This window comes from Parasteatoda tepidariorum, chromosome 11, assembly GCF_982258835.1.
Source record: "Parasteatoda tepidariorum strain Cologne lab strain chromosome 11, Ptep-v5.0, whole genome shotgun sequence".
In the NCBI taxonomy this organism is placed as follows: domain Eukaryota; kingdom Metazoa; phylum Arthropoda; class Arachnida; order Araneae; family Theridiidae; genus Parasteatoda; species Parasteatoda tepidariorum.
Genome location: NC_141765.1, coordinates 100,193,482 through 100,206,241, shown reverse-complemented (window position 1 = coordinate 100,206,241; position 12,760 = coordinate 100,193,482).

Genomic DNA, 12,760 nt, shown 5'->3' with positions numbered 1-12,760 from the left:
AAATAGAAAAAAAAAATTAAAAATTAATCTGCGACCAGGACCGAACCCCTGACCATCGAGTCTACAAACTTCCTTATCCGTTGCGTTAACAACCACACCACGTCTCACACGTTGCTTCCACGAATATATAGCTTAAAGAACTTCCTGCCGGTTAATTAACAAAATCTATTTTGGCCCTTCATGGGCCCCCTAATTAGTGTATAAAAATTCCCTTTAGTACGATTGTTTGGTATATAGAGCTTTTATTTCTGGCAGAGTTTGAAAATTATAAGTTAAAATTAAAGGGAGTTACGGAGTGAGTCGTGTGCGTAGCTCCGGAGTCGAAATTTATCCGTTTTTCAGCTATTATTTCCTCTTTCCCAAAGAAAAATAATTATTTTTATATATATAACACTTTAATCGCGTTGAAATATCGAAAAATAAATTTTAAAAAATAAAATAAAGTAAATAGAAAAAAAAATTAAAAATTAATCTGTGACCGGAACCGAACCCCTGACCATCGAGTCTACAAACTTCCTTATCCGTTGCGTTAACAACCACACCACGACTCACACGTTGCTTACACGAATATATAGCTTAAAGAACTTCCTTCCGGTTAATTAACAAAATCTATTTTTGCCCTTCATGGGCCCCCTAAGTAGTGTATAAAAATTCCCTTTTGTACGATTGTTTGGTATATAGAACTTTAATTTCTGGCAGAGTTTGAAAATTATAAGTTAGTATTAAAGGGAGTTACGGAGTGAGTCGTGTGCGTAGCTCCGGAGTCGAAATTTATCCGTTTTTCAGCTATTATTTCCTCTTTCCCAAAGAAAAATAATTATTTTTATATATATAACACTTTAATCGCGTTGAAATATCGAAAAATAAATTTTAAAAAATAAAATAAAGTAAATAGAAAAAAAAATTAAAAATTATTCTGCGACCAGGACCGAACCCCTGACCATCGAGTCTACAAACTTCCTTATCCGTTGCGTTAACAACCACACCACGACTCACACGTTGCTTCCACGAATATATAGCTTAAAGAACTTCCTTCCGGTTAACTAACAAAATCTATTTTTGCCCTTCATGGGCCCCTTAAGTAGTGTATAAAAATTCCCTTTTGTACGATTGTTTGGTATATAGAACTTTAATTTCTGGCAGAGTATGAAAATTATAAGTTAGTATTAAAGGGAGTTACGGAGTGAGTCGTGTGCGTAGCTCCGGAGTCGAAATTTATCCGTTTTTCAGCTATTATTTCCTCTTTCCCGAAGAAAAATAATTATTTTTATATATATAACACTTTAATCGCGTTGAAATATCGAAAAATAAATTTTAAAAAATAAAATAAAGTAAATAGAAAAAAAAAATTAAAAATTAATCTGCGACCAGGACCGAACCCCTGACCATCGAATCTACAAACTTCCTAATTCGTTGCGTTAACAACCACACCACGACTCACACGTTGCTTGCACGAATATATAGCTTAAAGAACTTCCTGCCGGTTAATTAACAAAATCTATTTTGGCCCTTCATGGGCCCCCTAATTAGTGTATAAAAATTCCCTTTTGAACGATTGTTTCGTATATAGAGCTTTAATTTCTGGCAGAGTTTGAAAATTATAAGTTAAAATTAAAGGGAGTTACGGAGTGAGTCGTGTGCGTAGCTCCGGAGTCGAAATTTATCCGTTTTTCAGCTATTATTTCCTCTTTCCCAAAGAAAAATAATTATTTTTATATATATAACACTTTAATCGCGTTGAAATATCGAAAAATAAATTTTAAAAAATAAAATAAAGTAAATAGAAAAAAAAATTAAAAATTAATCTGTGACCGGAACCGAACCCCTGACCATCGAGTCTACAAACTTCCTTATCCGTTGCGTTAACAACCACACCACGACTCACACGTTGCTTCCACGAATATATAGCTTAAAGAACTTCCTTCCGGTTAATTAACAAAATCTATTTTTGCCCTTCATGGGCCCCCTAAGTAGTGTATAAAAATTCCCTTTTGTACGATTGTTTGGTATATAGAACTTTAATTTCTGGCAGAGTTTGAAAATTATAAGTTAGTATTAAAGGGAGTTACGGAGTGAGTCGTGTGCGTAGCTCCGGAGTCGAAATTTATCCGTTTTTCAACTATTATTTCCTCTTTCCCGAAGAAAAATAATTATTTTTATATATATAACACTTTAATCGCGTTGAAATATCGAAAAATAAATTTTAAAAAATAAAATAAAGTAAATAGAAAAAAAAAATTAAAAATTAATCTGCGACCAGGACCGAACCCCTGACCATCGAATCTACAAACTTCCTAATTCGTTGCGTTAACAACCACACCACGACTCACACGTTGCTTGCACGAATATATAGCTTAAAGAACTTCCTGCCGGTTAATTAACAAAATCTATTTTGGCCCTTCATGGGCCCCCTAATTAGTGTATAAAAATTCCCTTTTGAACGATTGTTTCGTATATAGAGCTTTAATTTCTGGCAGAGTTTGAAAATTATAAGTTAAAATTAAAGGGAGTTACGGAGTGAGTCGTGTGCGTAGCTCCGGAGTCGAAATTTATCCGTTTTTCAGCTATTATTTCCTCTTTCCCAAAGAAAAATAATTATTTTTATATATATAACACTTTAATCGCGTTGAAATATCGAAAAATAAATTTTAAAAAATAAAATAAAGTAAATAGAAAAAAAAATTAAAAATTAATCTGTGACCGGAACCGAACCCCTGACCATCGAGTCTACAAACTTCCTTATCCGTTGCGTTAACAACCACACCACGACTCACACGTTGCTTCCACGAATATATAGCTTAAAGAACTTCCTTCCGGTTAATTAACAAAATCTATTTTTGCCCTTCATGGGCCCCCTGAGTAGTGTATAAAAATTCCCTTTTGTACGATTGTTTGGTATATAGAACTTTAATTTCTGGCAGAGTTTGAAAATTATAAGTTAGTATTAAAGGGAGTTACGGAGTGAGTCGTGTGCGTAGCTCCGGAGTCGAAATTTATCCGTTTTTCAGCTATTATTTCCTCTTTCCCGAAGAAAAATAATTATTTTTATATATATAACACTTTAATCGCGTTGAAATATCGAAAAATAAATTTTAAAAAATAAAATAAAGTAAATAGAAAAAAAAAATTAAAAATTAATCTGCGACCAGGACCGAACCCCTGACCATCGAATCTACAAACTTCCTAATTCGTTGCGTTAACAACCACACCACGACTCACACGTTGCTTGCACGAATATATAGCTTAAAGAACTTCCTGCCGGTTAATTAACAAAATCTATTTTGGCCCTTCATGTGCCCCCTAATTAGTGTATAAAAATTCCCTTTTGTACGATTGTTTGGTATATAGAACTTTAATTTCTGGCAGAGTTTGAAAATTATAAGTTAATATTAAAGGGAGTTACGGAGTGAGTCGTGTGCGTAGCTCCGGAGTCGAAATTTATCCGTTTTTCTGCTATTATTTCCTCTTTCCCAAAGAAAAATAATTATTTTTATATATATAACACTTTAATCGCGTTGAAATATCGAAAAATAAATTTTAAAAAATAAAATAAAGTAAATAGAAAAAAAAAATTAAAAATTAATCTGCGACCAGGACCGAACCCCTGACCATCGAGTCTACAAACTTCCTTATCCGTTGCGTTAACAACCACACCACGTCTCACACGTTGCTTCCACGAATATATAGCTTAAAGAACTTCCTGCCGGTTAATTAACAAAATCTATTTTGGCCCTTCATGGGCCCCCTAATTAGTGTATAAAAATTCCCTTTAGTACGATTGTTTGGTATATAGAGCTTTTATTTCTGGCAGAGTTTGAAAATTATAAGTTAAAATTAAAGGGAGTTACGGAGTGAGTCGTGTGCGTAGCTCCGGAGTCGAAATTTATCCGTTTTTCAGCTATTATTTCCTCTTTCCCAAAGAAAAATAATTATTTTTATATATATAACACTTTAATCGCGTTGAAATATCGAAAAATAAATTTTAAAAAATAAAATAAAGTAAATAGAAAAAAAAATTAAAAATTAATCTGTGACCGGAACCGAACCCCTGACCATCGAGTCTACAAACTTCCTTATCCGTTGCGTTAACAACCACACCACGACTCACACGTTGCTTCCACGAATATATAGCTTAAAGAACTTCCTTCCGGTTAATTAACAAAATCTATTTTTGCCCTTCATGGGCCCCCTAAGTAGTGTATAAAAATTCCCTTTTGTACGATTGTTTGGTATATAGAACTTTAATTTCTGGCAGAGTTTGAAAATTATAAGTTAGTATTAAAGGGAGTTACGGAGTGAGTCGTGTGCGTAGCTCCGGAGTCGAAATTTATCCGTTTTTCAGCTATTATTTCCTCTTTCCCAAAGAAAAATAATTATTTTTATATATATAACACTTTAATCGCGTTGAAATATCGAAAAATAAATTTTAAAAAATAAAATAAAGTAAATAGAAAAAAAAATTAAAAATTATTCTGCGACCAGGACCGAACCCCTGACCATCGAGTCTACAAACTTCCTTATCCGTTGCGTTAACAACCACACCACGACTCACACGTTGCTTCCACGAATATATAGCTTAAAGAACTTCCTTCCGGTTAACTAACAAAATCTATTTTTGCCCTTCATGGGCCCCTTAAGTAGTGTATAAAAATTCCCTTTTGTACGATTGTTTGGTATATAGAACTTTAATTTCTGGCAGAGTATGAAAATTATAATTTAATATTAAAGGGAGTTTCGGAGTGAGTCGTGTGCGTAGCTCCGAGGTCGAAATTTATCCGTTTTTCAGCTATTATTTCCTCTTTCCCAAAGAAAAATAAATATTTTTATGTATATAACACTTTAATCGCGTTGAAATATCGAAAAATAAATTTTATAAAATAAAATAAAGTAAATAGAAAAAAAAATTAAAAATTAATCTGTGACCAGAACCGAACCCCTGACCATCGAGTCTACAAACTTCCTTATCCGTTGCGTTAACAACCACACCACGACTCACACGTTGCTTCCACGAATATATAGCTTAAAGAACTTCCTTACGGTTAATTAAAAAAATCTAATTTGGCCCTTCATGGGCCCCCTAAGTAGTGTATAAAAATTCCCTTTTGTACGATTGTTTGGTATATAGAACTTTAATTTCTGGCAGAGTTTGAAAATTATAAGTTAATATTAAAGGGAGTTACGGAGTGAGTCGTGTGCGTAGCTCCGGAGTCGAAATTTATCCGTTTTTCAGCTATTATTTCCTCTTTCCCAAAAAAAAATAAATATTTTTATATATATAACACTTTAATCGCGTTGAAATATCGAAAAATAAATTTTAAAAAATAAAATAAAGTAAATAGAAAAAAAAATTAAAAATTAATCTGTGACCGGAACCGAACCCCTGACCATCGAGTCTACAAACTTCCTTATCCGTTGCGTTAACAACCACACCACGACTCACACGTTGCTTCCACGAATATATAGCTTAAAGAACTTCCTTCCGGTTAATTAACAAAATCTATTTTTGCCCTTCATGGGCCCCCTAAGTAGTGTATAAAAATTCCCTTTTGTACGATTGTTTGGTATATAGAACTTTAATTTCTGGCAGAGTTTGAAAATTATAAGTTAGTATTAAAGGGAGTTACGGAGTGAGTCGTGTGCGTAGCTCCGGAGTCGAAATTTATCCGTTTTTCAGCTATTATTTCCTCTTTCCCAAAGAAAAATAATTATTTTTATATATATAACACTTTAATCGCGTTGAAATATCGAAAAATAAATTTTAAAAAATAAAATAAAGTAAATAGAAAAAAAAATTAAAAATTATTCTGCGACCAGGACCGAACCCCTGACCATCGAGTCTACAAACTTCCTTATCCGTTGCGTTAACAACCACACCACGACTCACACGTTGCTTCCACGAATATATAGCTTAAAGAACTTCCTTCCGGTTAACTAACAAAATCTATTTTTGCCCTTCATGGGCCCCTTAAGTAGTGTATAAAAATTCCCTTTTGTACGATTGTTTGGTATATAGAACTTTAATTTCTGGCAGAGTATGAAAATTATAATTTAATATTAAAGGGAGTTTCGGAGTGAGTCGTGTGCGTAGCTCCGAGGTCGAAATTTATCCGTTTTTCTGCTATTATTTCCTCTTTCCCAAAGAAAAATAATTATTTTTATATATATAACACTTTAATCGCGTTGAAATATCGAAAAATAAATTTTAAAAAATAAAATAAAGTAAATAGAAAAAAAAAATTAAAAATTAATCTGCGACCAGGACCGAACCCCTGACCATCGAGTCTACAAACTTCCTTATCCGTTGCGTTAACAACCACACCACGTCTCACACGTTGCTTCCACGAATATATAGCTTAAAGAACTTCCTGCCGGTTAATTAACAAAATCTATTTTTGCCCTTCATGGGCCCCCTAAGTAGTGTATAAAAATTCCCTTTTGTACGATTGTTTGGTATATAGAACTTTAATTTCTGGCAGAGTTTGAAAATTATAAGTTAGTATTAAAGGGAGTTACGGAGTGAGTCGTGTGCGTAGCTCCGGAGTCGAAATTTATCCGTTTTTCAGCTATTATTTCCTCTTTCCCAAAGAAAAATAATTATTTTTATATATATAACACTTTAATCGCGTTGAAATATCGAAAAATAAATTTTAAAAAATAAAATAAAGTAAATAGAAAAAAAAATTAAAAATTATTCTGCGACCAGAACCGAACCCCTGACCATCGAGTCTACAAACTTCCTTATCCGTTGCGTTAACAACCACACCACGACTCACACGTTGCTTCCACGAATATATAGCTTAAAGAACTTCCTTCCGGTTAACTAACAAAATCTATTTTTGCCCTTCATGGGCCCCTTAAGTAGTGTATAAAAATTCCCTTTTGTACGATTGTTTGGTATATAGAACTTTAATTTCTGGCAGAGTATGAAAATTATAAGTTAGTATTAAAGGGAGTTACGGAGTGAGTCGTGTGCGTAGCTCCGGAGTCGAAATTTATCCGTTTTTCAGCTATTATTTCCTCTTTCCCGAAGAAAAATAATTATTTTTATATATATAACACTTTAATCGCGTTGAAATATCGAAAAATAAATTTTAAAAAATAAAATAAAGTAAATAGAAAAAAAAAATTAAAAATTAATCTGCGACCAGGACCGAACCCCTGACCATCGAATCTACAAACTTCCTAATTCGTTGCGTTAACAACCACACCACGACTCACACGTTGCTTGCACGAATATATAGCTTAAAGAACTTCCTGCCGGTTAATTAACAAAATCTATTTTGGCCCTTCATGGGCCCCCTAATTAGTGTATAAAAATTCCCTTTTGAACGATTGTTTCGTATATAGAGCTTTAATTTCTGGCAGAGTTTGAAAATTATAAGTTAAAATTAAAGGGAGTTACGGAGTGAGTCGTGTGCGTAGCTCCGGAGTCGAAATTTATCCGTTTTTCAGCTATTATTTCCTCTTTCCCAAAGAAAAATAATTATTTTTATATATATAACACTTTAATCGCGTTGAAATATCGAAAAATAAATTTTAAAAAATAAAATAAAGTAAATAGAAAAAAAAATTAAAAATTAATCTGTGACCGGAACCGAACCCCTGACCATCGAGTCTACAAACTTCCTTATCCGTTGCGTTAACAACCACACCACGACTCACACGTTGCTTCCACGAATATATAGCTTAAAGAACTTCCTTCCGGTTAATTAACAAAATCTATTTTTGCCCTTCATGGGCCCCCTAAGTAGTGTATAAAAATTCCCTTTTGTACGATTGTTTGGTATATAGAACTTTAATTTCTGGCAGAGTTTGAAAATTATAAGTTAGTATTAAAGGGAGTTACGGAGTGAGTCGTGTGCGTAGCTCCGGAGTCGAAATTTATCCGTTTTTCAACTATTATTTCCTCTTTCCCGAAGAAAAATAATTATTTTTATATATATAACACTTTAATCGCGTTGAAATATCGAAAAATAAATTTTAAAAAATAAAATAAAGTAAATAGAAAAAAAAAATTAAAAATTAATCTGCGACCAGGACCGAACCCCTGACCATCGAATCTACAAACTTCCTAATTCGTTGCGTTAACAACCACACCACGACTCACACGTTGCTTGCACGAATATATAGCTTAAAGAACTTCCTGCCGGTTAATTAACAAAATCTATTTTGGCCCTTCATGGGCCCCCTAATTAGTGTATAAAAATTCCCTTTTGAACGATTGTTTCGTATATAGAGCTTTAATTTCTGGCAGAGTTTGAAAATTATAAGTTAAAATTAAAGGGAGTTACGGAGTGAGTCGTGTGCGTAGCTCCGGAGTCGAAATTTATCCGTTTTTCAGCTATTATTTCCTCTTTCCCAAAGAAAAATAATTATTTTTATATATATAACACTTTAATCGCGTTGAAATATCGAAAAATAAATTTTAAAAAATAAAATAAAGTAAATAGAAAAAAAAATTAAAAATTAATCTGTGACCGGAACCGAACCCCTGACCATCGAGTCTACAAACTTCCTTATCCGTTGCGTTAACAACCACACCACGACTCACACGTTGCTTCCACGAATATATAGCTTAAAGAACTTCCTTCCGGTTAATTAACAAAATCTATTTTTGCCCTTCATGGGCCCCCTAAGTAGTGTATAAAAATTCCCTTTTGTACGATTGTTTGGTATATAGAACTTTAATTTCTGGCAGAGTTTGAAAATTATAAGTTAGTATTAAAGGGAGTTACGGAGTGAGTCGTGTGCGTAGCTCCGGAGTCGAAATTTATCCGTTTTTCAGCTATTATTTCCTCTTTCCCGAAGAAAAATAATTATTTTTATATATATAACACTTTAATCGCGTTGAAATATCGAAAAATAAATTTTAAAAAATAAAATAAAGTAAATAGAAAAAAAAAATTAAAAATTAATCTGCGACCAGGACCGAACCCCTGACCATCGAATCTACAAACTTCCTAATTCGTTGCGTTAACAACCACACCACGACTCACACGTTGCTTGCACGAATATATAGCTTAAAGAACTTCCTGCCGGTTAATTAACAAAATCTATTTTGGCCCTTCATGTGCCCCCTAATTAGTGTATAAAAATTCCCTTTTGTACGATTGTTTGGTATATAGAACTTTAATTTCTGGCAGAGTTTGAAAATTATAAGTTAATATTAAAGGGAGTTACGGAGTGAGTCGTGTGCGTAGCTCCGGAGTCGAAATTTATCCGTTTTTCTGCTATTATTTCCTCTTTCCCAAAGAAAAATAATTATTTTTATATATATAACACTTTAATCGCGTTGAAATATCGAAAAATAAATTTTAAAAAATAAAATAAAGTAAATAGAAAAAAAAAATTAAAAATTAATCTGCGACCAGGACCGAACCCCTGACCATCGAGTCTACAAACTTCCTTATCCGTTGCGTTAACAACCACACCACGTCTCACACGTTGCTTCCACGAATATATAGCTTAAAGAACTTCCTGCCGGTTAATTAACAAAATCTATTTTGGCCCTTCATGGGCCCCCTAATTAGTGTATAAAAATTCCCTTTAGTACGATTGTTTGGTATATAGAGCTTTTATTTCTGGCAGAGTTTGAAAATTATAAGTTAAAATTAAAGGGAGTTACGGAGTGAGTCGTGTGCGTAGCTCCGGAGTCGAAATTTATCCGTTTTTCAGCTATTATTTCCTCTTTCCCAAAGAAAAATAATTATTTTTATATATATAACACTTTAATCGCGTTGAAATATCGAAAAATAAATTTTAAAAAATAAAATAAAGTAAATAGAAAAAAAAATTAAAAATTAATCTGTGACCGGAACCGAACCCCTGACCATCGAGTCTACAAACTTCCTTATCCGTTGCGTTAACAACCACACCACGACTCACACGCTGCTTCCACGAATATATAGCTTAAAGAACTTCCTTCCGGTTAATTAACAAAATCTATTTTTGCCCTTCATGGGCCCCCTAAGTAGTGTATAAAAATTCCCTTTTGTACGATTGTTTGGTATATAGAACTTTAATTTCTGGCAGAGTTTGAAAATTATAAGTTAGTATTAAAGGGAGTTACGGAGTGAGTCGTGTGCGTAGCTCCGGAGTCGAAATTTATCCGTTTTTCAGCTATTATTTCCTCTTTCCCAAAGAAAAATAATTATTTTTATATATATAACACTTTAATCGCGTTGAAATATCGAAAAATAAATTTTAAAAAATAAAATAAAGTAAATAGAAAAAAAAATTAAAAATTATTCTGCGACCAGGACCGAACCCCTGACCATCGAGTCTACAAACTTCCTTATCCGTTGCGTTAACAACCACACCACGACTCACACGTTGCTTCCACGAATATATAGCTTAAAGAACTTCCTTCCGGTTAACTAACAAAATCTATTTTTGCCCTTCATGGGCCCCTTAAGTAGTGTATAAAAATTCCCTTTTGTACGATTGTTTGGTATATAGAACTTTAATTTCTGGCAGAGTATGAAAATTATAAGTTAGTATTAAAGGGAGTTACGGAGTGAGTCGTGTGCGTAGCTCCGGAGTCGAAATTTATCCGTTTTTCAGCTATTATTTCCTCTTTCCCAAAGAAAAATAATTATTTTTATATATATAACACTTTAATCGCGTTGAAATATCGAAAAATAAATTTTAAAAAATAAAATAAAGTAAATAGAAAAAAAAATTAAAAATTATTCTGCGACCAGGACCGAACCCCTGACCATCGAGTCTACAAACTTCCTTATCCGTTGCGTTAACAACCACACCACGACTCACACGTTGCTTCCACGAATATATAGCTTAAAGAACTTCCTTCCGGTTAACTAACAAAATCTATTTTTGCCCTTCATGGGCCCCTTAAGTAGTGTATAAAAATTCCCTTTTGTACGATTGTTTGGTATATAGAACTTTAATTTCTGGCAGAGTATGAAAATTATAATTTAATATTAAAGGGAGTTTCGGAGTGAGTCGTGTGCGTAGCTCCGAGGTCGAAATTTATCCGTTTTTCTGCTATTATTTCCTCTTTCCCAAAGAAAAATAATTATTTTTATATATATAACACTTTAATCGCGTTGAAATATCGAAAAATAAATTTTAAAAAATAAAATAAAGTAAATAGAAAAAAAAAATTAAAAATTAATCTGCGACCAGGACCGAACCCCTGACCATCGAGTCTACAAACTTCCTTATCCGTTGCGTTAACAACCACACCACGTCTCACACGTTGCTTCCACGAATATATAGCTTAAAGAACTTCCTGCCGGTTAATTAACAAAATCTATTTTGGCCCTTCATGGGCCCCCTAATTAGTGTATAAAAATTCCCTTTAGTACGATTGTTTGGTATATAGAGCTTTTATTTCTGGCAGAGTTTGAAAATTATAAGTTAAAATTAAAGGGAGTTACGGAGTGAGTCGTGTGCGTAGCTCCGGAGTCGAAATTTATCCGTTTTTCAGCTATTATTTCCTCTTTCCCAAAGAAAAATAATTATTTTTATATATATAACACTTTAATCGCGTTGAAATATCGAAAAATAAATTTTAAAAAATAAAATAAAGTAAATAGAAAAAAAAATTAAAAATTAATCTGTGACCGGAACCGAACCCCTGACCATCGAGTCTACAAACTTCCTTATCCGTTGCGTTAACAACCACACCACGACTCACACGTTGCTTCCACGAATATATAGCTTAAAGAACTTCCTTCCGGTTAATTAACAAAATCTATTTTTGCCCTTCATGGGCCCCCTAAGTAGTGTATAAAAATTCCCTTTTGTACGATTGTTTGGTATATAGAACTTTAATTTCTGGCAGAGTTTGAAAATTATAAGTTAGTATTAAAGGGAGTTACGGAGTGAGTCGTGTGCGTAGCTCCGGAGTCGAAATTTATCCGTTTTTCAGCTATTATTTCCTCTTTCCCAAAGAAAAATAATTATTTTTATATATATAACACTTTAATCGCGTTGAAATATCGAAAAATAAATTTTAAAAAATAAAATAAAGTAAATAGAAAAAAAAATTAAAAATTATTCTGCGACCAGGACCGAACCCCTGACCATCGAGTCTACAAACTTCCTTATCCGTTGCGTTAACAACCACACCACGACTCACACGTTGCTTCCACGAATATATAGCTTAAAGAACTTCCTTCCGGTTAACTAACAAAATCTATTTTTGCCCTTCATGGGCCCCTTAAGTAGTGTATAAAAATTCCCTTTTGTACGATTGTTTGGTATATAGAACTTTAATTTCTGGCAGAGTATGAAAATTATAATTTAATATTAAAGGGAGTTTCGGAGTGAGTCGTGTGCGTAGCTCCGAGGTCGAAATTTATCCGTTTTTCAGCTATTATTTCCTCTTTCCCAAAGAAAAATAAATATTTTTATGTATATAACACTTTAATCGCGTTGAAATATCGAAAAATAAATTTTATAAAATAAAATAAAGTAAATAGAAAAAAAAATTAAAAATTAATCTGTGACCAGAACCGAACCCCTGACCATCGAGTCTACAAACTTCCTTATCCGTTGCGTTAACAACCACACCACGACTCACACGTTGCTTCCACGAATATATAGCTTAAAGAACTTCCTTACGGTTAATTAAAAAAATCTAATTTGGCCCTTCATGGGCCCCCTAAGTAGTGTATAAAAATTCCCTTTTGTACGATTGTTTGGTATATAGAACTTTAATTTCTGGCAGAGTTTGAAAATTATAAGTTAATATTAAAGGGAGTTACGGAGTGAGTCGTGTGCGTAGCTCCGG